Source organism: Lonchura striata, chromosome 17, assembly GCF_046129695.1.
Source record: "Lonchura striata isolate bLonStr1 chromosome 17, bLonStr1.mat, whole genome shotgun sequence".
Classification (NCBI taxonomy): Eukaryota; Metazoa; Chordata; class Aves; order Passeriformes; family Estrildidae; genus Lonchura; species Lonchura striata.
The window spans coordinates 14565619-14591304 of NC_134619.1; the positions used below are offsets into that span (position 1 = coordinate 14565619).

General features: G+C 44.2%; 1 protein-coding gene across 10 annotated transcripts in view; it reads left to right on the plus strand.

The window, feature by feature from the left end:
- Positions 1–8981: 8981 nt before the first annotated feature.
- Positions 8982–25686, plus strand: part of NDRG3 (NDRG family member 3) — a 61860-nt gene continuing 45155 nt past the window's right edge. For 9 of the 10 annotated variants that reach the window (XM_021536664.2, XM_021536668.2, XM_077787059.1 and 6 more), the window contains exon 1: positions 8982–9068. The gene's annotated coding sequence lies outside the window, so the exon portion shown is untranslated. Of the gene's footprint in view, positions 9069–21888; positions 21948–25686 lie in introns of all 10 variants that reach the window. The other variant, XM_031506515.1, reaches the window with a different exon arrangement.

The following is a 25686-nucleotide window of genomic DNA, read 5'->3' on the forward strand; positions in this document are numbered from 1 at the left end:
CATTTTTCACAATCCCTCCTCATATTCTTTATAAATCATTTGGCTTGAGCAATATTTCTTATCCTCTTGCATTCTTTGGACTCTGTTGGTAATCAAATAAAACATGGGATTAAACAAAGAAGAAATATCAAAACACTTGTAACACATAAAAGGAAGAATCCTAATTTCTTCTACCATCCCGTTCTCAATACATTACCCCACCTGCTTGTTTTTAACATTATGTTCCCATTTTTGGACTGATACCTGGGTCATATTTTTTTTTTCTGACATCCTTTGTTTTTTCCAGGATGACCTCCCCATTGCCATCTATTTTCAACAATTTGTACACCCCATTCTTTAGCCAATAAATAGGATAAAGCCAACCTATTTTAATACACTGCAGTTATTGTTTGGCTTTGCTGACTCAATATTAATTCCAATGCCTGAGCAGCTTTGTTTGTTATCTTCTCTATAACTGCTTGGAGTCCTTTAATATGATTCAGTATATAATTTGGGGTCAATACAGAGCTAGACTACTGTGCTGATTTTACCTTTTTTTTTCCTACTAATTGTCTCTTTACCGAATCTTGGACTATATTTCTAAGATCAAATGTAAAACAAATCCATCTCTCTCCTTTTGGACGTTCCATGCCCCATGTATTACTGCTTTTTCCTAAGTTCTTTGTAATGTAATAATTTTCCCCCTTTTTCCTGCAGGTACTTAATTTGGATGGGTTATAACAGTGGCTGTTGACATGGGTGTGTGTAACAAAAAGGAACTTTGGTTTCTTTCCATGTGATACTTTCTGTAGCATTTGTGACACAATCTGATCTTGCTGCTATCTCAGAAGGGAAAAGACAACAAATGAGAGACAGAAACAGGAATGACAGAGGTCTGGCTTGGCTTATACCCCCACCTCCCCTGCCTGTGGGGCTGCTGCCCACAGCAGGTACGTGTGATCTTCTCGCTGGTGAGTACAGTGCTCAATCCAGTCTTGCCCTCTGTTTCCCTTGTCACTCCTTTTTTACTCATTTCCCTTCTGGCCCTTCTTGGTGCTCGGTGGAAATAAGGCGTCCATCAACTGGGAAAGCCCTCAACAATCAAATGAGTCTGTGGAAATTCTCAGTTCCATCAGAGAGAAAACAGAGAGTTTCTAACCAGGCAGAAGCCAGCTGAGAAAGAATGTAAATAATTTATCTCTCTTGTTGTTCACATTGTTTATAGATAAGTTCTGCCACTGTGTGTCATTAACTGCACACCAATGGGATGAAATGTTTTTACTCTACGGCCAATGGAATTGGTCTGGACGATACTCTCTATAAAAGAGCGGTGTATTTGAAATAAATCAGTTTTACTCTCAAGCCTTCTGAACTGGAGTCCTTTCATACCATCCTGCCTCAATGGCGTCAAGTCTCCTGTGGGAAAATCAATGGAATAGGCTCCCTTCACTGTGCACTGAAGGAGCATATATGCTGCATGCTACTTCCTGTGCTGTCGCAAGAACTGTCAGAGAGGAAAAGGTTAGATTTTAAATGTCGCTGTCGAGGCAGGACGGGAATGAAGAGAACTCTGATTCAGAAGGCTGTGAGAGTAAAACTCCTATTTATTCAAAATACACCACTCTTTTATACAGAGCTCCACAAGGACCAAATCCATTGGTTCTGAAGTGAAAACAACCCACCACCATTGGTGCAGAGTGCTTGACGCAGTGATAGAACTTAACTATAAACAATGTGAAAAACAAGAGAGATAAAGAATGATTTACATTCTTTCCCAGCACTTTCCCAGGCCTCTGCCTGGATAGAAACTCTCAGTTTCTTCCTTTGACTGAGTCCCACATGTCCTCCTCTTTAGTTTAAAGAAGGAGGCGGTGTTTGTCAGAACACCTTGCAAAGAAGAGGACAAACACGACTCTGAGGTTCACTAGTTGATAATTCAAAACCTCATTGGATGTTGGCTCAGATCGGTCAAAGAGCTTCCAAACTTATAATTTTCAAGGAATCAGTTACTAACTCTAAGATCGTAACAACTCATTGTCAGACTGTCAAAAGACTGGCAGTCCAACTTGTCAAAACCCATTTCCTGGCGTGAGTATGACCAGACAGAAAAGAAGGTATTTACAACACGTGCACATACCCAAATCAACCAAATTTGAATTTGACAAGGTGAGTAACATCTTTTGCCAGAGCTGCAAAGCCTTTAGGCCTCTGGGATTTGATCCCAGCCAGAAAGGTGCAGCAGGTTTGCCTTGATTGGCATTCATAAGAATTGCTTTTGCAAGGTGTGTTCACTTAATAGAAGAATCATGCAAGGCTTTGCCTATGCAGTCATGTCCTCAATGGACAGCTTGAGTGATGAAATTGAATTCAGATCCAACTTACATCCTCCAGGCTTTCAAAATAATTGAGTGAAACGGACCCAATTCAGAAAGGACCAAATTCACAACACTTGAGAAACCTCTGAAATGCCATGAAATCTCTGAAATGCAATGGCTACAGCCCTTAATTCAACCACTTGGGCTGATGTTGATTCGTGGCTTCCCAATACTCTGAGCTGTTAGTGAAAACAGAGCTCTTTCCGTTTTTTTTTTTTTAAGAGCCAGCGGCGGGCTCTGGGACCCAGCAATGCTGGGCAAGGCGGAGGACCTGGCCCCGTGGGCAGGGCCATGTGTCCCAAACCCGGGCCGGGGGGAGCCAAGGGTCTTTGCTGAGCCAAGAGTCACCCAGCTCGGCCCCCAGCTTCTCTTTGGGATCTCCTGGGGCCCCTGAATTTGGGGTCCCTGGGACACTTCAAGACCACTGATAAATAAGCGACCTCTCCCAACCTCATACATCAGTGCACGTTCCCAACAGGCTGTGAGAAACCCAGCAATCCCTCGGAGCTTCCGCCCTTCCTCCACCCCGCTCAGCCATGGTTTCTGCCACAGCTCCTCGGCATCCCGCTCTGCGAACCACCAGAGCAGGACGCGCAGGGTGTGAGAAGGGGCTGTTTCCCCGGGAATACAGAATTTCACCCGGGCTTCCAGACTCCCTGCACCACCCACGCCCGCCCGATACAAGGGGCTGCTCTCCTGTCCCCGCACAGTTCCCTGATCCGCGATCCCGCCCCCCTCATTCCCAGCTCCGGGACCAGCAGCAGTGGTGCTGCCGCTGGCCAAGCCGGGGCCCCTCCCGCCGGCTCTCCCTCGGAGGGGCAGAGCTCGGTACAGTCTGGAGGAGACGAAGGGCTGGACCCATTGTCCAGCACGGGGCTCTCGGCCGCCGGATCGCAGGGCAGAGCCGCTCCTGATGAGCCGCTCCAGGGGCCACGGCGGCGGAGCCGCTGCGCGCTGTGACCGCCCCTCCGCCGCGTCCCGCGGGGCGGCGCCGCGGCCGCATCTCCCGGCGGGGCCGGGGCCGGCGGCGGCTGCTGCTCTTCCGCCGGTCCCGAGGTCAGCAGCGGTGGCAGCGGCGGCTCTTGCCGCCGGAACGCAGCAGACAGCGCCGCGGCTGCGGCGGTTCCTCCCGGCAGTGACGCCGGTGGCTCCGGGGCGGGCGGAGTCGAGGCCGCCGCTGCTGCCGGAGCAGCGGTGGGCGTGACAGTGAAGTCTGCTGTCGGCAGGGGTGGTGCCACGGCAGGGGTGGTGTAGAAGGCAGGCACCACCTCCGGCAAGGGAATCCATCCCACAGTGGGCAGGGCGGAGAAGAACACGGGTGCCCCGCTCAAAACGTGCTGTTGAACAGCAGATGCCGGCACCGTAAATTAAATCAAATCAACCAGTCCGCATGACGTGCAGAGGGGCGGACTGGGAGGCAAAGCCTGTCCCGCCGGCGCAATCGGAATTCCTGCGGGCGGTGGTGGGCGTGCCAGGGGATGGACCAGAGGCTGCATCGCCGTCTACGCAGACTCCATCAGCAAAGGAGATGGGGGGGCAGGATCCGCCCCGGCTGCGCCCGGCGCCGCGGGCAGTTCCAGCCCCCCGCACATGCAGTTTGGAAAGCGGGGGGCTGCGGGGCCGCGGGCGGCGGCGGCTCCGCCAGCCCGGGGCCGCCCCGCGCAGTCCATGCACCGCCGGCTGTGCTGAAGCTGAGCTGCGGCAAAGGCAGCCCGGCTGCCTCGGGAGGGGCGGGCGGTGTCAGCGGCACCGCGCTCTGGGCAGGGTGCGCCCGCGCAGCCCGCCGCCGTGCGGGCTGCGGCGCGGTCCGCCTGCGGGATACCGAAACGTTCCGGTCGGAATCCATGTCTGTGTACAAGGTTATATCGATCCCCGCCCAAGTTGCAGCCAGGTCGGACGCAGCAGTGTCTCCTTTGCGCATTTGCGCCGTGAGACAGCGTCCAAGGTTGAGCCAGACCTTATGATCAAAGGGGAATCTGGGATTTACAGAAAATCCCCAGTCCCGAGCCCAACTCAAAAGTCTGATCAAGTCCTCTCAGAGAGCCAAGCTCCGATAAGAGGGATGCTGGCTTGTCAGGCAGTCAAGACTGCTTCCTCGACTGCCGATGGCTGGTTTCCCATTTTTAGGGAACCTTTCCCTAGCAGATGCCAACTTCAAGAGTCTGACAGTCCGCTGTTACAGGGAAAAACCTGTCCCGCTCAGTCCCAGGCTCCCAAGAGCCAGTCCACGGTCCAAACAGGACCCAGCCTTCTCCAGAAGGCGTGGACTTCCAGCATTACCTTTCTCAAGAAGGCAGAGGTGTCCGTTCACAGCCTCCAGGCTGTTGGCGTGGAACCGCGCCAGAGGAGATCCCCCACAAGACGTTGAGGTTCAGGTCTGCTACCGAGGCTGCAATTCCACTTCAGGTCACCAGACCCTGTCCCTTCAGGGCAGGATGCAGTGCCACGTCGGGCTACACCAGACCCTGTTCCTCAGGGTAAGGTGTAATTCCACAGATGTTGTTGTCAAGGCAGGACGGGAATGAAGAGAACTCTGATTCAGAAGGCTGTGAGAGAAAAACTCCTATTTATTCAAAATGCACTGCTCTTTCATACAGAGCTCTGCAAGGACCAAATCCATTGGTTCTGAAGTGAAAACAACCCACCACCATTGGTGCAGAGTGCTTGACGCAGTGATAGAACTTAACTATAAACAATGTGAAAAACAAGAGAGATAAAGAATGATTTACATTCTTTCCCAGCACTTTCCCAGGCCTCTGCCTGGATAGAAACTCTCAGTTTCTTCCTTTGACTGAATCTGAGTCCCACATTTAAACTCCTTGCAGAATCAGACCAATCCCAGAAGCCTTCCAGCCCTGTTAGATGATGCTTTGATGGGGACTCTGTTTTGTCAAAGCTGTATCTCTGGCAGATACTCTCTCCTCAGAGAGGACTGAAGGCAAATATGCAGAGATGTTCCAACATCTCTGATTGCAACAAAAACCAATTCGTTTTGGAAGATCTGACTTGGATTAGTTAGAAGAGAGGCTGGCAGAGACAGACTGAATTCTAGCTGTTATTTTCCATATCCACCTTTCCTCTGAATGCAAACACTCAATTTAACAGCACTAAATGTGCACATTGTGCAAGTGATAGGTGACAGTTATGTTGGCTTAAGACAGTTTTATCACTTTGAACAATTAATTTTTCTATAAATCTTGAAAAATAATTAATTTAATTAAAATTCAATATTGCTTCAATACTCTTAGTATTTTTAACTACAGACCTGAATGGAGGGAGTAGTTGCCTCGTTGCTACTGATCTCCTAGATCGACTCATGTAAACTGTAGATTTTGAAATGAAAGAATATTCAGCCAAAGCTTTGTGAAAGATTTAGGCTGACAGGAGGACTTTTACAGCTATATCTTGCTTGTTCAGAAATGAACAGAAACCTGTCCTCTCCTGATGTTGATAAGGGCAGTAGAACAGAACAGTATTTACTCTTACTAAGGGACAATGGAACACAACAGCACAGCTTTGGAGAAACAAATGAAGGGTATAAATTAGGCAAACAGAAGTCAAGCAGGCAAAAAATTGCAAGCAGGATGCCAGCTTAGGTCTGCAAGGGTGACAAAACAGAAGTTACGCAAAACAATGATATTGCGCTAACTCAAAAGCAGGGGTTGAGGAACAGCCACCTAAAATGGACACCAGAAGTTGAAGATGGACATCAAAGAAACATATAAGGACTTTTGATAAGGGGTGCTACTATGTAAAATAAAGCCAAGGAAGTGGGGATAGCTAATGAATATGTAATTAGTGTGCATGATAAAAACCCTGTTCACCCAACACTCATCCCACTGAAATGGAGGAAGGATCACCCTGAGTGACCAGCACGCTGCAATAAGGAATGCCTTCTTCTAATACTCAAAATTGTGTTACAAAGTTTCTATCCAGACAATTTCACTGTGAAGTCAGCTGGCCCATCCAGGGCCTCAGCAGCTCCATCCTCTTGGAGCTTTGGCCCAGAGCCACACTGAGGACACTTGCCTCGACTGAACAACTCCAAAAGCACTAAGGAACCCCAGCCCTGACTGCCTGTACAGCCAGAGACTCATCTGCTTCCCAGCCCTCACCTATACCCACATGGTGGTTATTGCTACATCGGATGTTCAACATCTCAGTGTATAATTCTGCACGACATTGACAAAAGCACCACTTTGCTTCAGTGTCTTCTGGGAGAAAAATAGAAACTAACACTTTCTGGGAGAACTGCAGAAAAAAAAAAAGACACAGGTTATTCAAAAACACTTAGGGAGGAGGTGGTGTTATTTAGGGCAAACGCCGCTGCCTTTTGGTAGGGTCCTGGGCTACTATTCTGCAGCACAGGCACATATGAGATAATAATGGAATAATCACAGAATCACTAAGGTTTGAAAAGCCCTCTGACACCATCAAGTCCAGTTGTTAACTCACTGCCTGGGCCACCACTGAACCACATCCCCCTGTCAAGGAATCCATTCAGTGCAGGAGCTGGTGGTGCAGCTGCAGTGACAGCTGCAGATTGAGCTCAAATAGCTGACACTGTGCATAACAAAGGGCACTGGACTTGTAGCCCAGCCAGGTGCTCCAACACTGCAAGAGCTGAGGACTAGAGAGGAAGAGCCAAGACTTGCACAAGCTTGGACTGTGAGGGGATAAAAGCCCAGGAGTCCTTTTTGGGGATGCTCCTTGGAGGCACCAGCTCAAGCTGTTTCTGTGTTACTGTGCCAGGAATAAAGGACTTGATGGAAAAAGACATCTCAGACTCCCATGGGAAACCTGGAGTCAAACTGGTGAGGAAAGAGGGTCTGCCTGTGAGAGTGGGAAGTGCAGAGAGTCAAGCAGGGCACTCCTCGGCTCACTGGAGCTGCTGCTGCAAAGGGGCTTCAGTCCCAGCAGTTAAAGTCACTGGTGTTGGAAGAGTGACTGTGAGAGAGTCTTGGGAATGGTCAGACTGGGAAGTTTCCTTAACACCCAGCTGTCACATCCACACATTTCTTTAACTCTTCTAGGAGTGGTAACTCCAGCACTTCCCTAGGCAGCCTGTTCCAATGCCTGACTACCGTTTTAATGAAGAAACTTTTCCTGATATCCAACCTAGTCCTCCCTTGGTTGAAACCTGAGGCCATTTTCTCTTATACTGTCAGTTGTTGCCAGAGAGAAGAGCCTGGCTCCACCCTCCTGTCAGGGAGTTGCACAGTCTCACCTGAACCTCCTTTTCTCCAGGCTGACACCCTCCAGCTCCCTCAGCCACCCCTCAGGATCTTGTGCTGCAAACCCTTTCCTAGCTGTATTGCCCTTCTCTGGATACATTCCAGCACCTAATCCATGTGGACAACATCAAGGACTCTGGGGACCAGCCACACCAGAGAGCCTAAAAGCAGCTTCCTGTGTGGGAGAGCCAGCGCAATGATTTACAGTCATGTGGCAGGAAATCCCCTCTTTCTACCTCTGTTCAAACTAACTCATCTAGTTTACATAATCCCTAAAAATGTAAACAGCAGTATTGATGTTTCTGCTTATAGTGCCTGCACAAGTCCACACTTACCCCGTCTTCCTCTCTAGCTCTAGGTAGCCCAGGCAAGCTCAAAGCTATTACAAAGAGCTGCAATTATGCTTGGTATTGTGCAAAAAGGGGTAGATGTTACTTAGCATGGTACTATTTAATAGCTTTTATATGCAAAAGTACCTATATGAAACAAAGCTAAAATATGTAATTAAAAAATTATCCAATTAGCATAAAGTTATAGGGGTCTGCCCAAGGGACAAGCTATACTTAAAAGCCAAGGTCCATTCAGAACCAAGCTGAGAAGGCACAGCTGGAGACAGACACCTTCCTGCAAGTGAGGCAAGGAGGAGGACATTGGGCTGAGTGGGAATGGGACTTCCCAAGGGTAGGGTGGGGCTCCCAGGTGAGGCTGGCCAGGGCCATTCAGGCCTCTGTGGGTATGCTCAGGTCCCCCAGGGGCCATCTCAGCCAGCACGCTCAAAGGCTAGCTTGTACCCAGTGATCACTTACTGCACACTTCTGACGAGGGATCTCAAAGAAAATCCCGATCCTCGTAGGAAGGCACAGTCAATACAGCTGGTGTGGTCGGCCTGAACTGCTGTTTGCTCCAAATACTTATTCAAGGGCAAAGACCACAGGGTGGCACCAGAAACCACGACACAGGTTACCTTTGGGAAATACCTCGATCCTAAATGTTTAGGGTAAGGTCCTACCGAGGGTAAGGCGAGAGGCCCTGGGGACGCCACACTACTCCAGGAAGCTTAGAGACGTTCCGAGAAAGGGGAGAAGGCAGGAGGAGGTGGAGGATAGCACGCCTCCTCCGCGGGGCAGCGAGCTTGCCGCGGGACGGGCATGGCTGCGGCCCTCGAGCGCGGACGGAGGGACAGCCGTGCTCAGATGAAGTCAGGTCAGGTATCGAGGCACGCCAACACCGCGCGGCCCCGAGCCCCGGCGGCACAGCCGCGCCCGCGGCGCCCGCACGGCCGGGCGGGTCCCGGCGGACGCCCGCAGCGAGGTGGCGCCATCTGCCGGCGGGAGGGGGAGGCTGCGAGAGGCGCCGCCCGAGGGCGGTGGGGGGCGGCGCCATGTTGTTTGTAGTCCCGACCCCGCGCAGAGGGGGCTTCCGCGCAGGCGTAGAGCGCTCCGTGCCGCGGCGGGCGGAGTGCGGCGGCACCGCGGTCCAGGTGAGTCCCGGGCCGGCCCCGCTGGGATCCCTCCGCACCCGCGGGACTCCGCGGAGCCGGGACGCGCGGCTGCCCCGGGGCACCAGGTTCCACGCGGCAACGGCGGGCGGGCCAGAGTCAATGGCAGCCGCGCCCCGGCGGCGGTGGGGGTGATTTCGCCGTACGGGGATCGGTGCCGCCGCCGGCCCCGGCCGAGACGCGCCGCTGAGGGGGGGCTCATCGCAGCCCGGCTCCGCTGCGAGGCTCCGGCCGAGAGACCCACTCCCCCCGCAGGAGTGGGAAATGATCCTCGTCACACCGGGCTGCGCTGGGAGTGGGGGAAACGTCTCGGAAGTGCTCGAGGTTATTGCGGAGATGGTTTTTGCATGTAAATAACGGAGGGGAGTGCGTCTAGCGTTCTGTTTTCTCTCATTATAGCTTTTATTTTTGGTATTCAGATCTCAGAATTCTCCTTTGTATTTTTTAGTTTGGACAACGCAAACTAGGTTTTTATCTTTAATTCGGCCCAGTCTTGTAGGGATATGAATGGGAAGGGAATAGCTTTTGAAGATTTTCGTTGGCTTGAAACATGTTGCTATTTTCTGTTTAATGAATATTTTGTATTTAGCGTAAGTCACAAGGAGTAATTAAAAACATTGTCTCGAAATCAGAGGCTTCTGCTATCTTAAAGAGCACCATTATAAGCGGCACTACAGCAGGTGGGGTATTACAGAACCAGTGGGGCTGCAAGCCCTGCCCCGGGCTGGCGGCTCGTGGCACTGCCTTTGGGTGTTGCATTGCCGATTGAGCCTGGGGGCTGCGCCGTTCTTTGGTGGCTCGAGAGGAGGTTGAAGCCAGTGTGCGATGATAAAGTACAGTCCAGCATGAATTGCTGTGAGGTTGTGACTTGGTCACACCACGTGTTTGCTCCAGAGAACAGGAATTGTCTGGTAAGGATCAGGGGGTTGTGTCTGGGAAATCCAAAAGAGTTTTTGTATTTGAATACTGGGGTGATGAGAAGATGGAGGTTACAAGTGGAAAAGAATGGAATACAAGTATGCAAGGCCAGGTTGGACAGGGCTTGGAGCAGACTGGTCTAGTGGAAGTTGTCCCTGCCCTTGGCAGGGGGCTTAGTATTGGGTGAGCTTTAAGGTCCCTCCCAACCCAGGCCATTCTTTGAAGAATATGCTTCTGCTGCATGTGTCAGGCATGCTTGTAAGTCTCCCATGTTCAGAGGACCTGGAGGCTCATTGCTTTAGCTTCTGCTTTGCCTTGTCTGTAGAAACAACATTTGTCTTCCAAATGATGGAACCTGGCAAACCAGGTGCAGCAGTGCATCAGTCTATGGGAAAAAGCAGAAAGGTGATGTAGAGTGAGGGATCTCAATTTAAAATTAACATGAAGGTTTTCTAGCACAATAATTTCTTTGCGCTAGGCGAGCAGAGCTTACCACATGCTTCACTTAGTGAACTGGGGTAGAGTCCTGAAAGAAGCAAAGTGATCATAGGATTCATCTGGATTATTGGCCGCTGGACTGGGGATTGTTGAGGGGGCTCGAGATGGGCAATGACTGTTCCGATTTCAGTTATTTGTTTGGGATTTTAAACCTTGTGTGGCGCATAAAGCACCATGTCTTAGGGTGGGTAGCAGCTTTATGTGCCTTATATTTGTCTTGTATCAAGATGTTTGCAAAGGTAGAAGCTGGAAATGTTACAAAGTGAAAATTAAACAAATTATACAATTAAAATCTTACAACTGCTGGAAGCAGCATTATTGAAACCTGTAACTATATTCCTAGCTACTCATTCTGCATCTGAGGTTAAAAATTAATTGAAATGAATAAATATGTTTGGTTTGGATTTTTCTAACCTCACCTTCAGAAACCCTCCAGTGCTCCCATATGCAGCTCTTATTTCGCATTGGTTATATAGACCTCAGTGTTTTCCATTGGAAAGTGTAAGTGTAGCGATACCTTTAGATTTCAGAGGTTTTATTACATGCAACATGTATTATGATTCCTTAAAGATATACTAGAAAATCTTTTTAGAGATACTTCTGAGACATCTATTTTAAACATTTCTCTGTTGTATGCTCAAGGTAAGCATTACAGCAAAGTAGTAATATAGGTATCTCAGTAAGAAGCACAAAAAATTATAATCGTAGTATAGTTTAAGGATTAAAATAAAAACAAAAAAGAAAGTAATTCAGCTTTAAATTTTTTGGGGGAATTGGTTTTTTATGTGTAAGAAGAGACTAGGGGTTTTAATTTTTAATTATCTCATTTTCATTCTCACAAACAGCATCTTAGTTTCTTCCTGGAAAATGGCAAAGTCAAACCTCAGTTCTGTTTTCATAGGCAATGCTAACACCATAACCCTCCCTGAGCAGAGCTTATCTTGTGCTCATTGTGCCAGCTGTGTCATGGGTAGAAGTAAATATGTCTGTGCTGCTTAAGCCCATGTTGGGCACTGTGCAGGGGTGGCTCAGGCTATTTAAGTCTGTAAATATTATGGCCTGGTTTAACCTGTGATGGTTCCAGGAGCAGAGGAGTGGTTTGGTACTTTTCCTGTGTAGTGCTGAAGACAATGTTCCTGATAGGTGTCTCAGTATTCCTTTATGTGAATGTGGTTTGAGAGGAATAATAAAATCCTGTATTGCTTTTCCCTTGGAATTCTCAGTGTTCTGGCCAGTCCGGTCAGTTATTGAGCAGAGCGGTTGTGATTCGGTCCTGCTGTGGAAAGGGTTGGGTGACTGTGCCTACTAATGTGCAAAGCAAAATTGATGAGAGACTTAAATAACCTCACTTAGTTTTCAGTTCTGCTCTTGTAAATTCTGAATTATAAATGGAATTTGCTGGATTTTTAATGGTCTTATTGATCACTCACCATTTTCTATCTGGTCATACCCCACTGTATTCTGTGACTGGTATAGCACCATTTATTATGGTAATCCGGTGGGTGCTGTGGGAAGCATCTGTTTTCATCTGGCTGTTGTCCTTTCCAGACTTTGATGCATTTCTGTATTTACAATGGGCCTAGTTCCCCAAAGGGGTTTTCCTTATTTTACATAACATAAAACTAGGAGAGATTATAAATGTAATGTTTAATTTTAAAGTAACCTTTACTGTTTGGTCATGTATAAACCAGACTCTCTTTGTAGTTAGCAGATGAACTAAAGATGTGAAGCTGCATTATTTTTTTCCTCCACAAGAGCTGGAATTATGGCTTTTACCTGTGTGTTTGAACAGAGAAGATAGGCAGTCAGCTGCTTCCTTTTCATCTCTGTTTTGATGATGAAGCTGTGTGTTACATCTTAAACTGATCAAAAGACTGGCTGCCATGCAAAAGGGGTGGTCATATTCTTGCTCTGTCTTGTGCCACCTTCAGCATTTACTGAGGAAGTTTTCCTGATCCAGTTCAATTTGTTGAAAATCAGAGTACTAATCCAACCCCTCTGTGTCCTCATTTCCTGAGAAGATCAGCTTTTCCAGGTAAGTTAGCTGAGTGAGTTCAAAAAAGGTCTAGGAGTACCAGAGATGTAATTGATTTTTATAATGTAAGAACACTGTTCTTTTCTAACAGTGACCAAAAAGAGAAGATCATAAGGTCAGGATGTGTAATATAAACCTTTGCCTGATGGCCCTTCTGTCTCTTGTCATTTGTAGGATATCAAGAAGTAGATGTTGTTTGCTTTTATTTTGTTCATGATTAATGCATTTTTCTTTTGTGAACTAGCTCATGTTTCCCGTCCACTTAAATGTAAGGCACTGCCACATCCCAGGGGAGATTTTCCAGAGCACAGAATCACCTTGTAGGTGCTGACTTCCTCTGTTTTGTTTTGAACTTGACAGCTGTTGGCTTAATTTCCTATCTCTTAGCTGTTGTATTGTTTGGACACAGAGAAGAACTGATCTCAATTTACTTTCTCCATTCAGTTGATGATTTTACAGGTTTCTGTTGTATGTCACTGCAGCAATCTCTGTTTCCAGGCAGAAGAGCCCTAGCCTGATCGATTATTCCTCACTGGTATTTTAAAACATTATTTCCTTTTAGAAAATATTTTCCTTTCCATTATGTTCCCTTGAAAGGAAGAAACAGGCACTGCATTTGGGATTTAAGATGTAGCCATTCTATATTTTTATATGGTAGTTTTAATACTAATAATTTTCTAACATTATTTTTTCATGTGCTGAATGGGTTTGAACTGATGCTTTAATTAATCTGTTGTGATTCCAGCAAGATTTTCTGAAAGTTAACGATCAGTTTGGAGCACACCGCTCTATATGTGAAATAAGGACCATTTCTCTTCAGACTGGAACTTTATTTGTGCTGAATTTTATCTGTTGTTTTATTTCTCCATTATTACTTCAGAGGGTTTTTCTGCAGATCTTCAGCCAGCCTTTTTCTTTGTTCTCAGAATAGCTTGTATCCTCAGGAGATTTTCCTTCTGCTCCTTGCCCCTTTTCGCAGATTTTATGAATACAGTGTATAGTAAAGTGCTGCAAAAGGCTCCTTGCAGTCTCTCTCCCTGGGAAAATTGACCACTTACACCCACCCTCTGTGGTCTGCTTTCAGCTGCATGTTAGTCCAGGCAGGGGCTTTCCCACTCAGGTTTTCTGAAGCTGTGGTGCAGCAGTCCTGCCTGCTGTGAGCACTGTCCAGGGAGAGGCTCTGCATGTCCTGTGCCCCTCTGGCACTCCTGCTGCCCCGCAGTGAGCCCAGTCTGCAGACAGCTTGGGCTGAAAATGAGCCCAACAAATTACAAATTAATGCTGATTTAGTGGTGTTGTACTGGCAGTATACACATGCTGGGGTTTAATTAGAATCAGTTCAGTCAGGTAAGTGCATATCTGTGCTTGCTGCTGCTGATTGAAACTACGACCTTACCGGCCAAACTGCAGTCTCGACTGAGGCTGTCTGGGCATGCACTCCCTATTTAAAATGATCCCATTTGATGCTGTAGTCAGATTAGCAGGGCTTGCTGAATGAATGACACCTAGGTACTAATTCAGTTGATTTTGTGACTGTGTTTTGGATGGCTTCCCTGTGCTGGGGCAGATAAACAGTCTGACCCCTGGGTAATGTCTGGAATTCCTTTAAGTGATTAAGGAAGGGGTTTAGTGCGTTTATGTAAATTGATAAGGATCTAGTAATACTTTTTATCCTATATATGGACTTTATTCTAATTTATTTATAAGCATCATAAATACTTAAAAAATATAACTGGAAAGTCACAAATATTGCTACTGATACCCTTATGGCGTGTTCTAGAATTATTTGGCATCTGTGTACATTAAAGTTTTCTAAATACAGAGGACATAGATTTTTAATGAAATTTCTGCTCTCTAAATTTTTTTTTCATATCAGTTCTTGCAGATTTGCCTGGATTCTCCAGTACTGTTGTCACATGTAGTAGTTTTCTGCTAGTTTTTTTCTACTATTGTTGTGTGGAAACTGAAATTAGGTGCTTGTGTTTTTAACAGTTTCTTTTGGCTGTGGTAATTTTGAAATTTATTACTTTGCCAATAAAATCTGCAGGTGGGGGAATGGGTTCAGGTTGTGAAGGTTATTTCTGCCTTTGCATAGGCAGAAAGAAAAACTTGATTTAAGTGTGTAATGTTATGACTCATTGGATAAGGAGGGCTTGAGTCCAGATGGTAGAAGATGTGACCTGGGGAGTGGTTTAAGTCTGCTTTTCTGTTCTGCCAGCTCACGTGCCGCGTGGTTTGTATCTGCCTTAGTGGAGAACTAATACAACAGTGCTGGGAGTCTTGGGCAAGACCAGCTGCTCAGTTGACAAAGGAGTGTTTTTAATCATTGTATAAGAGCTCTACATTTGCTATTTTGCTTATGTAGTTCATTCTGATACAGTTTTTCAGAAAGAAATGGCCCTTGTTACAAATTAAACTTATTTTTTTCTTTTAGTTTGGATGAAAGGGTTATCAAATACATATCATATGGCCCTCAGGAAAGCCAGGGAAGATTTTTTTTTTCTCATTTTACAATGCATTTGGGCTTTATCCATTGGCTGACCTAAAGAAAGGCGCAGGGTTTGGTGAAAATCTTCATGTGGATTAGCTCAGCCACAGAATAAAACTATTCTTTCCTGACATTTTTAAAGTAGTTAATTGAAAACATTCATTATTTAAAAAAAATCAGTAAGAGATATTTTATTTTATTACTTCTAGCAGTAGGTGGATGGAACACTCGGCAGGTATTCCTGCCAGTTCATGTTGATTAAATGGTCTGTGAGGTCACCAGTCAGTGAGTGGCCTCTCTGCTTCATCCCCACACAGGTGAGCATGGTCTCACTGCTGTGAGGTTGCAGTGTCTGTGGGGGTCCAGGAGTGCTTTGGAGTTGAGAGCAGAACTGTGGGACTGCAGGGCTGCTGGTTCACAGTGAGGTCATTGCTTTAATAGGAGGGATATTATTCAGCATTTTAAACTGTGCAATGCCTGTATCATGCAACCACTGTAGCTGCTGTTTGGGTGTTGTAAGAAACATAAGGAAGGAGTTACTGCTTAGAAGCTTGTCTGTCAGGATGTCTCCTTGGTGAGTCCTTGGCTTGCCTGGGTTAGCCTGTGGTGCTGGGCTGTAGCCTGCTTTGTCTCCTTGGCCATAGTGTGACTTAGTAGCGTCGGGCACCATGCTCATTTGTGCTGCTGTGCCATAGAACTGAATTATTGTAACTGAAGAGTTGGCACAATCTGGGGCACTCAACTGACATTTTTCAGAAGGGCTGGACTTTTCCAGCAGAGTGAATACAAAAGCACAGAGGGGGCTGTAGCTTTATAGAAAAGAGCTAATGGAGTAGTTCAGGTCATCTCTGCTTACATGTCATTTTATTTTTTGAAGAAAAAGCGAGGCCTCTACTGCAGAAAGAAGCAGCAATATGGGCTGTGTGCTATAGAGATCCAGGTGTACCCCAGTCTGGGAATGCTGCCATGTGGGGGGGTGGTTCTCAACATAAGAAAGTAAAGGTTTAAAATATTTTTTTGGCCACACTGAGCAGAAACATTGCCCAGGTATTCAGTACCTTTTGGACACTTAATTTCTGTATTTGTAACTGTTTTAAATAGACTTGAAGTTCATGGCTATCCTGCCCCTGGACTCAGCTGTGGGGTTGACCACGAGGCAGGAGCCACAGACAAGTTACCTGTGATTTCAAGGGATCACAAAGTTTTTCTAAGCTTCTCCTAAAATGTCCCAAACAGCTCAAAGTATTTCCTGCTGTCAGCCAAGCTTCAGAAAGCACCTCCATACGTATGCAAGCTCTGTTGCTCTCCAAAAGCTTTTTCTCTGCTCTCTTCAGCAGCAGTTCAAATCTTAGAAAATAGAAACCATAAGCATTTCTCCTGTTGCCAACATGCAAAAGAGTTATTGACATGGAATTGCAAAGTGTGATGCTTGCAGTTGGAGAAGTTTTTGAAAAAACTTAAGGCCCAGTTGATTTTTGTTGTCCTTGAATATGTGCTTCTCTGTATGTATTGCATGTGGTCAGAGGATCTGTGACCAGACTTTTGTCACAGTAATTGCTGACTGATTTCTTTGTGGCTGTGCTCCAAGGGAAGGCGCCATCTCAGGTCTCTGATGGTTACTCAGAAGTGTTACTTGCCTTAAAAGTAGTTGACTGTACTGCAGCACTCCCTGTCACTCAGCTCGTGTTCCAGTTCTCACCCCAGACCTGCAGGGAAGTTAAAAACCTTTGCTGATCTGATTTCTTTAGGGACTATCCTGGGTGTTCTGAACTTCTGTGGTGGCATTCTGGGAAGCATAGAGGTGCAGGGATAAGAAATGCCGTCCTATTTGCTTCCCTTCCCCTCCCCTCCTCCCCCCCCCCCCCCCCCCCCTTCTTACTTTCTGATATATCTATACTTTGGGTTAAATGGAAGATTTTTTACAATTTAGTGTTTTAATTATTGGACTGAATGATCTTAGAGGTCTTTTCCAGTCTTAAGGTCATGCCACCTTTCTGGTCCCTCTCTGGCCTGAGACAGTCATACCAAAGCAGTAATAGACTTCTTGTGCTTTTCTTAACCAAATGCTTTTTACTGGTTTTGTTTTGTTTGTTTGGTTTGGTTTCCTGTTGATGTTGAGTATGTCCTCATTAATTCTTTTTAAATGCATAGGAATATTGGCAACAGTTTTCAAATTTTAGGTAGCCTGACAGTCCTGTATCCAGGTATTTGAGCAGTTCTTGATAGCTGGGAAACAACAGTGTCAACACCAGGGCTGCCTGGTCATGTGTACTCCAGGAGCTTCACAAGAATAATGAACCCATCAAGCCCTTTGGATAGTGAGTGAGCTTACACTGTGAGAAATGGCTTTTTTTGTGACATTTGGTAGTAATCGCCTAAATGAAGTGTTTTCAAGGGGGAATTCTAAGCCACTATAATTATATGTATGCTACACTCACACCAGTATAAAAATGTCTTTGAAACTATTTGCAGAACTTACCATTTGGTTTCTCAGGAGGGCCTGTGTCTGTTCCACATGAATGCATTCCATTTCTGGCAGTGGTTTTAGGTGTTAAAAAATTATATTTCCTTACTGAACATTGTTTTCCTTGGCAGTACAATGACTTCTGGAAACATTTAAGAAATCTGTCATTCTGCCTTTTTTTTTTTTTTTTTTTTTTTATGTTATTAACTGTGATATCCTGAGGGAGCATAATTTCTGTAGGAATTCCTGCATCAGCAGTGGAGAGTGGATGAGACTAGGCAGTGCAGAAGCAGCTTTTGCAAAGGGACAGTGAGCTGAGTGCTTGTGTCAGTTGGGGCTGAACTTCAGGAAGTGTCCTCAAGAGCTGGTTTGATCTGGGAAAAAAACTTTCATCATCTTTTTTCCGTGTTTAAAAGAATGTTTTGTTGAGGTTGCAAAACAAGCCCAAGACAACCTTCAAATTCCGGCTTTGGAAATTGCGTTGCATAGGATTTCTCAGACAGATGGAGGAGACATTCACTGAGCATTATATTATCTTTTTTTGTCAGTAGTAGAAGAGATTTTCCTTGGGTCTTAGAAAAGAGAAATTCTTTTTCCCCTCTTGACTGTAATTGTTTTATTTTTCTTTAATAAAGACGGGAGTTTCTTAACAATAACAGCACTAAAATAGCCAGAGAAGCCTGTGCTCTCTTAAAAAAAAAAAGTAAGAAATAAGAAATGGGATAAAGTCCCTTGTATGGTATAGTAAGCTTTGGAGAAATTCACAGTAGAATAGAAATATGAATTTAAAATTGTGTATAAATGCAGGAGAAATACTCTCAGTACTTCATTTTAATAAAATAAAAACTGTTTAAGCACATATTGCTCAGCCATTTAGGGAGGTTTCCACTATACTAATCTCTCTGCTTTCTTTCATTGGTAGGTAGTAGTTGTTGGGAGAAAACAAGTTTTGGCTTGAAACATATTGTGCCGGAAAGCTTAACTTGTTACCTGAGCATTAATTTTCTGAACTGAGAAGTGTTGTAATGCAGATATCTTGCCTTCCAAAAGTTTTATTCACTGTTGTAATATATTAATGTTTTCTCAGATCTCTAGACTTCAGCTGTTCTGGGCTATGGATTGATTATAAACATGGCACTTATACTGCTATTTTTATCCTGTCTCCCTGTCAAAATGAACTGCTTATATAGAAGCCATCATCAATCACCTTGTTGGCCTAAAAATGACTTAAGCAAATGGTCTTTGTATTGTCAAAACATTCTGTATGGAAAGGCTCACAGAGTTTAAATACTGATCTTTAAAGATTTCATTTAGTGAAGTCTGAAGTATTTTTATCCTGTCCTAAATCACTAGACTCAAATTTTCTTTTGTGTTTTTAAGGAAACACCGAGGTTTCTGAGCAGCAGTGATTCCAGGGTGTGGGACCTCAGTTTTCAAGACTGGCACTTACCTTTCCATCTGTCAAGGGACTTGTTCCATGCCCTTTGTCCCTGTTTCCCTGCAGCAGGGTTTAATAATTTGTGTGGATCAGAGGTACAGGGAAAGCCAGGCTGTGGGGACCATAGGTGCCTTCCTTCTAGTGTCTTCTGGTGCTTCTGAACTACTGGGTGCAGTTGCAGTAGGAAGGGGATTTCTTTCTCTTGTCTGGCCAAGCAGACAAGGCCTGCAGTGGTTTCTGAGCAGCTATTAGAAAGTTCCATCCTTATTTTACTGGCATGCCTATATACTCCTAATTTTTAAGAGATGATCAATCACATCTTAACAATGACAGCTACTGCTTCTCCCTCTGAGCACCTGCATTAGCACAGTCACCCTCAATCTGGTAAGAAGCTTGGTTGAGCAGTGCTGTGTTGTCTCTCTCATGCAGTGGCTAGATGAAGAGCCATGACTTTTATTACTGCTGATTGCATAGTAGAAGGTAGAAAACAGCTTTCAGTCAGTGATGGTGAGGACTCTGTTTTCCTCCAAACTGGCTGCAGAGGCATTGCAGGAGAAGTAGCCTTGGAGCTTTTACCCCTTTCTTTCAGGGTTTCTCCCCTGATTACATCTTCATTTGAAGAAAAATCAAAACATTTAATCTCTAACTGACATTAATATTTAACAGGAGTGTATCAGGTGCCATTGTATTGGGCTGCAATGGAAATTGTTGGTCCCTTCATCAAATGCAAAGTTATTTTACGCTGACTCAAAAGATCCCAAGAGAAACAAGACTACTTAATCCCAATGTGTGGTTTGGTGAAGGAGTTGTGGAGAAAAATTTGTGTTCCTGTGCTGAACAGGAGGTTCAGACAGATCAAATAAACTGATCTCTGACTTCACTGTATTGAGTAATATTGACATAAGAAGCATTGCCTGAAGGGTCCAAAAGAACAAGAGTACAGCCTAGAAAGGGATCATGATGAACTTAATCAATTAAACCAGATTAAGTCATTGTTTTGAAAATAAATGAATGCCTGAGCCTGTGATGATTTCCTCTGCACCCTTTGTTTCATAAAAGCTCTTGAACAAGGAGAGGAATGTAGGACTTCTCTGTAGTGGATGGACACTTTCTCTTTGTAGCTCCTAGAGTACCTCATACACAAATGGAGCAAATGTACAGAAAAGGGCTCATTAGAAAACAAAAAAGTTGCAGTCAACTTGAGGTCAAGAGAGGAGTGTATGAGCATAAGATTTAAAACTATGTAATAAAATATTTTTAATGAAATTCCCAACTCTGGGAGTGGTGGGTGAAGCAGGGCATCATGTCAAAGGTTGCATAAACATTTATGAAGGTTTGTGGCAGTATTAAGGCACATTTCCAAAGAGAAACTCTGATATATCTCCTTGAGGAAGTCCTATAAAGCAGTAAAATCATATGAATAATCAACACTGGAGCTCGTTATCGGCATAATCTGGCAAACTCTTGAGTATAAGAGAATTAGAAAAGAGAGGGAATGGTGATGAGAGAGCAAAGGCATGGAATTAGAAGAGAGAAGGAGACATTAAACCGTTTAGGACTTTGCACCTTGGAAGGAAGCCACTGGGAGGACAAAGGGAAGTAATAAAGCTTTATGAAAGAGTGACTGGTGCACGAGGTCAGTGAAGAATAACTGACATTTCTGAGACTATGAGGGCTATTGGGACATCCAATAAAAACATAGCTATAATCAGACAGATGGAAAATTTATTTTATTTATTGCCAGAGAATGATGTGGAAGCCAAAAGCACAGTAAGTCAAAGTTGGAGAAAGAAACTGAAGACAGATGACATTTATTTTTATCAATAAACCTACATTATCATTGTTAGCTCTGAGGAAACATTAAAAAAATTCCTGTGGCACTAAGTGATAAAGTAGCATTTTAAATTCAGCAGGGAAGTAATGCAGCTGGACTGCAGCTACCACTGTATGTCTACAGTGATGAGTTCTGAATTTCTTTTCCATTCAGAGGCAGAACTGGGGTTTATAATAGGCAGCTCTATCAAAATACAATTTAATTGTTTAGCAAAGCAAATTGAAGGTTAGATGCTCATGGAAAACTAATAGCGATCAAACTAGGAAACAGTGGTATGTAAGCTCACAGTGCAGCTGTGTTGTGAGTGCTGCATGAGTTCTAGTCCCATCGCTCTCAAAGACCCACTGAAATTGGGAGGGATTCTGAAAAGGCTGATGTGAATGATCAAAGGTGTGCAATGAGTTCCTTGTAAAGAATGATAAATAGATCAAAGCTCTTAAGTTTCAAAAAGATGTCTTTGAATAGGGTATGATGAAAGCACAGTCTTAGCAGCATGGCATGTATGTGAACCTATTATTCACTGTCTCTTTTGATAAAAAAAACTAAGACCACCAAATGGAAATAATAGATTGCAGGCTCAAAACAAAGTGAGATATTTCTAAAGTGGGAGCGGGACCTCCTTCTTTGGCATCAAGTCTTTAATCTGTTGGAGCAATTCCCTGGATTTAAGCTGATTTATTCTGCAGTTAACACTTCATCAGAATGCTGTTCATGGAGCTTTGTAAGCTTAGCTCTAGAGCTCTGTGCACAAGAGAAATCCTTTCAAATGATGGAGAAGGTATATGCAGCCTGACAGGCTAAAATGGCCCTTCTGATCAGTTTTCATTGGGAAAATCAGTACAACTTCTCAACAAAATATTATAGTAGAAATACCTAGTAAAGTCAAATACAGTTCTTGCAGCTCAGGACATACAGCCTCACCTTGTGTCTGATGTTTTCAGGTTGTGATTGGAGTATTAAAACTTCTGTGACAGCAAGACTTAATGTACCCTCTTTGTGTGACCATGAGCTGGGATGGTGGCACTTTCTTACGCTGTAGTGCTAGTTCCAGCTGCCTCTACTACAGAAATAATATGACATTAAAATAGCAATCAGTTAAATAGCATTATTTTTGGATTGTTCCACAGGAGTTGGAAAAGCAGGTGGTTTTGGATTAATGGAAACTGGACATGGCTTCAGTGTACAGGTACTATTATTTGTGGTTTTTTACCTGTGCTTTGTTGTGTTTGCATATTTATTGGCAGAATTCATTTCTTGCAGTTTTAGGCCAATTTAGCACCTTGCTAAACATTTCTTTACTGAACTGTAAAGACAAACTTCACTAACAAATTCATAAAATGCTCAAATTAAATGTGCTTTTGAGTTGTTTAACATCTGCTTCTGACCTGCAGAAGGGTATCTAGTCAGATAAGCATGTCATTATTTCCAGTTCATGAAATAAAAGCTATGACCTTAATCTGCAAATCCTTGAGATATTTGGAGTTTGAAAGAGTAGGGAGTGGAGTGGTGGAGTCTGCTGGTATTGCTGAGCTAGCCACTCATGGTCGCTTGTGTTAGGATGTGGTCTCAAGGACCTTGTGTCTCCTTGGGGACACTTTGCTCCTGAACAGAGCACGGCTGTGCTCAAGACTGAATCTGCCTCTTGAGGTGCTGAGGAAATGTTTGGTGGTAAAGTGAGTTATTATCATTTTACTTTTAAAGTGTTATTATGATCCAGAGTAATTGTATTACTGAGGTTTCACAGATAACTGCATGTCCTGTGCTCCATGGGTGCTTTCAGACCTCTCCACTAGTCAGCTAAAACTCATTAGCTGAAATTGCTGTGGACAAGGCTCCAAAGAGTACCCATGCTTTGGTTCCCTCATGGTGACTTAAATGAATATGATACTCTTTACAATTGGGTTTGGTGCCTGATTGTACCACAGCTCACCTGACTGTCTTTCTTACATCTTATGTATGACTACCCTTCTTTGGAACATTTAAAATATTTTCTGAGGATTTTTTTAGATACCCCAACTATGACATTGCAATACTGGACATGGGGTATATATACAGCTGCCATTTTCCAAAAGGATATGGCAGTGAAGCTTGGAAAGGGAGGAAAAAAGAGTAATGTTGTAATGAATAAAATAAACACAGAAGTAACTAGGGTTTTCATTTTATGTCTGAGATACCTGCATCAGCTTAAATTCTGCTTAAAGGTTAATATGGGAGAAATGTGCAAGTAATGTTATGGAAAGGAAATACTACACCAGGTAAAAGTGATAATTTCTCTCCAGGTGAGTGTTGGCAAGCCAGCCTGTCTTTAGAGAAGGTTTTGTCAGGCTTTTGTAGGGTTGAGGCTGGTGTTCTTATCCTTGCTGTTTGCTAAGGGCATTGGAAAGTTCCTTCTCTGGACAGCTTGTGTGGGCAATGGGAGTTGTGACTGCTCAGAGCTGTTCAAATAGTCTGTCAGAAATAGTTAGTTTTTGATAAAATCTTTCAGGGTATGTTACTTTATATTGCATATTTTGGGGGATTTTTGTAATAGTGTGGTAAAAGTATTCTGTATATAATAGATCAAGCTCTTGATAATTTTTGTGACTCAAGGAAGGAGTCACAAAATTTCATGGGTGATTTCACGGGTGAGGCTGCCTTACTGTTCTTCTGCAGCACGAAGTGTGAGAATAAATAACTTCTGTGTTCACAAGGAACAGCAGTGTTTCAGTGCAGTGGAGAAGAAGCCTCTACAGGACTCAGGAGAGACAGATGCTGCCTAAGTACAGATGGATGTACAAGCCAAGGGGAATTATTGTCAGGTGCTCCTCTTTTGCCATATCCTAGACATTTGCTCTTGAACTGAATCAGACTAGATGATGCCCTACTCAGATCTTGCACAGTTCTTCACATGTTCTTTTTCTGGAAAGTATTGAACACTTTCCAGAGTTGGCAATCAATTTAATATTAAGCCTGTTATTTTGATATATTAACACCTGCCCTGAAAAATTTACAAGGAAATGAATTTCTCTTCCAACTTTAATGTAAAGTATCTGAGTTGACTCCTTATTCAGTATAAAACAGTTTTAGAAAGGGAATTTTTAAATTCTTCTGATGTGTTAATTTTATTTTTTTCTTTTTTATTCTGGCCTGTGATACTTTCAGGTTAAAAATCTCATTGATTATACCACTTGCAGCAAAAAAAATCCCATTGGATAAAAGGAAACTGTTTTTGCCACGAGAAAGCTATGTAATGCTAGAATCTACATCCTTGGAGATTTTCAAATCTGTAAGGCCCTGAACAACTGGATCCAGCTTTGAAATTACTCTTGCTTGGAGAATAATCTCTTCTCCAGAAACCTTGCCATGTTCCTGCTGTCCTGTCCTTACCTGTGAAAGAGGCTGTGAGCCTCTTAGTTGAGGAACTAATTTAGACTTTGGTGTCAGTTTTTTTCTTCACTGTTGCTTTGGTGTAGTACATCCTCATCTCATGCTGATTTCTAGGGATTGAAATCAGGAATTGATCTGCTGTAACCAAGTCTTTCTAAACATGGAGGGGTTGAACATGAAACCCATGTGATGGTTCACTTTTATTCAGGACTAGAGTATTAGAACTAAATCAATTGTATTGAGATCTTCAGTTAGTTTTGAAAGAAGTAAAATATTTGTGGTTTAACATCTTCAGGGGTCTGTTTACAATAACTGCTTATCCTAGTTGGCAGTTGCCCTTGGGTCATGGATTTCCATCATAAGATATGCGATGCGAAACTGTCTTAAGCTTGTGAATGTTTTCTATATCCCAAATGTACCAAACTAAATTTCACTTAATAGGAACCACCTTGACTTGCACTGTTACTTCTTAATGAAAACTAAAGTCCGAGTTGGTCTAACCAATGGGCTTCAGTGTGGAGAATTTTGGGTGAGGAAAAAAGAAGTTACTGCTTTTACCTGATAGATACTGCAAGCCAAAGCTATATAGATTCAGCTTATCTTTCTAAAAACTGATCTTTTTTTGGTATAAGTTGTTTACCCAGTTCAGTTCACACAGTAGATAGCTTTGGTTTTTTATTTTGATCACTCAGATTTTAACAGGAATTGGTGTGGGGGTAATGAGGAAAGGGAGGGAAAGAAGGATGGAGAAAAAGGGAAACAGAAGTTCTGTTAGCATTTTAGGAAGGCAAGGCCTTGGATCCTAGAAGTATAGGAGGATGTGCCTGCTGGACTTCTGCAGATCTCAGGCAGTAATGACCAGAGCTTTTGCAGGAAGAGCTCAACTCGCAAGCAGCCAGAACCAAGAACATCCACTGGAAATCTGCAGAGAGCAAACTGGGTTTGGGTGACCATGGAACCTGGTGAGTAGGTCAGTTTCCTCCTTAGGCCTATCTAACAAATTTGGGAAGGCATGTTTGGTACAGAGTGCCATCTGCCTTTGGCTTCCAGCTGCTTGCAGAAAAGAATTTCTAATTCTATGAAAAACATCACTTGCATTCTAATGGTATTTAAGTATTTGCTTTATATGCAGTTTTATAACTGACTTCAAACACAAGTCATTCTTACGAATGATGTTTGGCTTAAGTAGCTGGTGTTTTCTGTCCTATGTCTCTATTGTATTTATGCAGGTGTTTGCAAACTGCCCCCGTAATTTGTAAGGGAGGATGCTTACAGTGGCTGAAAGAAAATGTGGTCCATTGTTGCATCACAGAATCACAGACTGGTTTAGGTTTAGGCTGCCTTTGTGGTTCAGCTGGAACCTGGACAGTTGTAACATCTGTGGGTTCCACAGTTGTACTATTAGACTGTCCCTCCTCAAGGCAAAGGGCCGGTTTCTCACCAGCTGGGGAAATGCACTCCTTCAGCATCTCTTGTATCTCCTTAACCAGAACCCTCACCCAATCTGGGCGGTTCATTTCTGAGGTGGGCTGTGGGGCAGGGTCAGGCTCTGGAGAAGC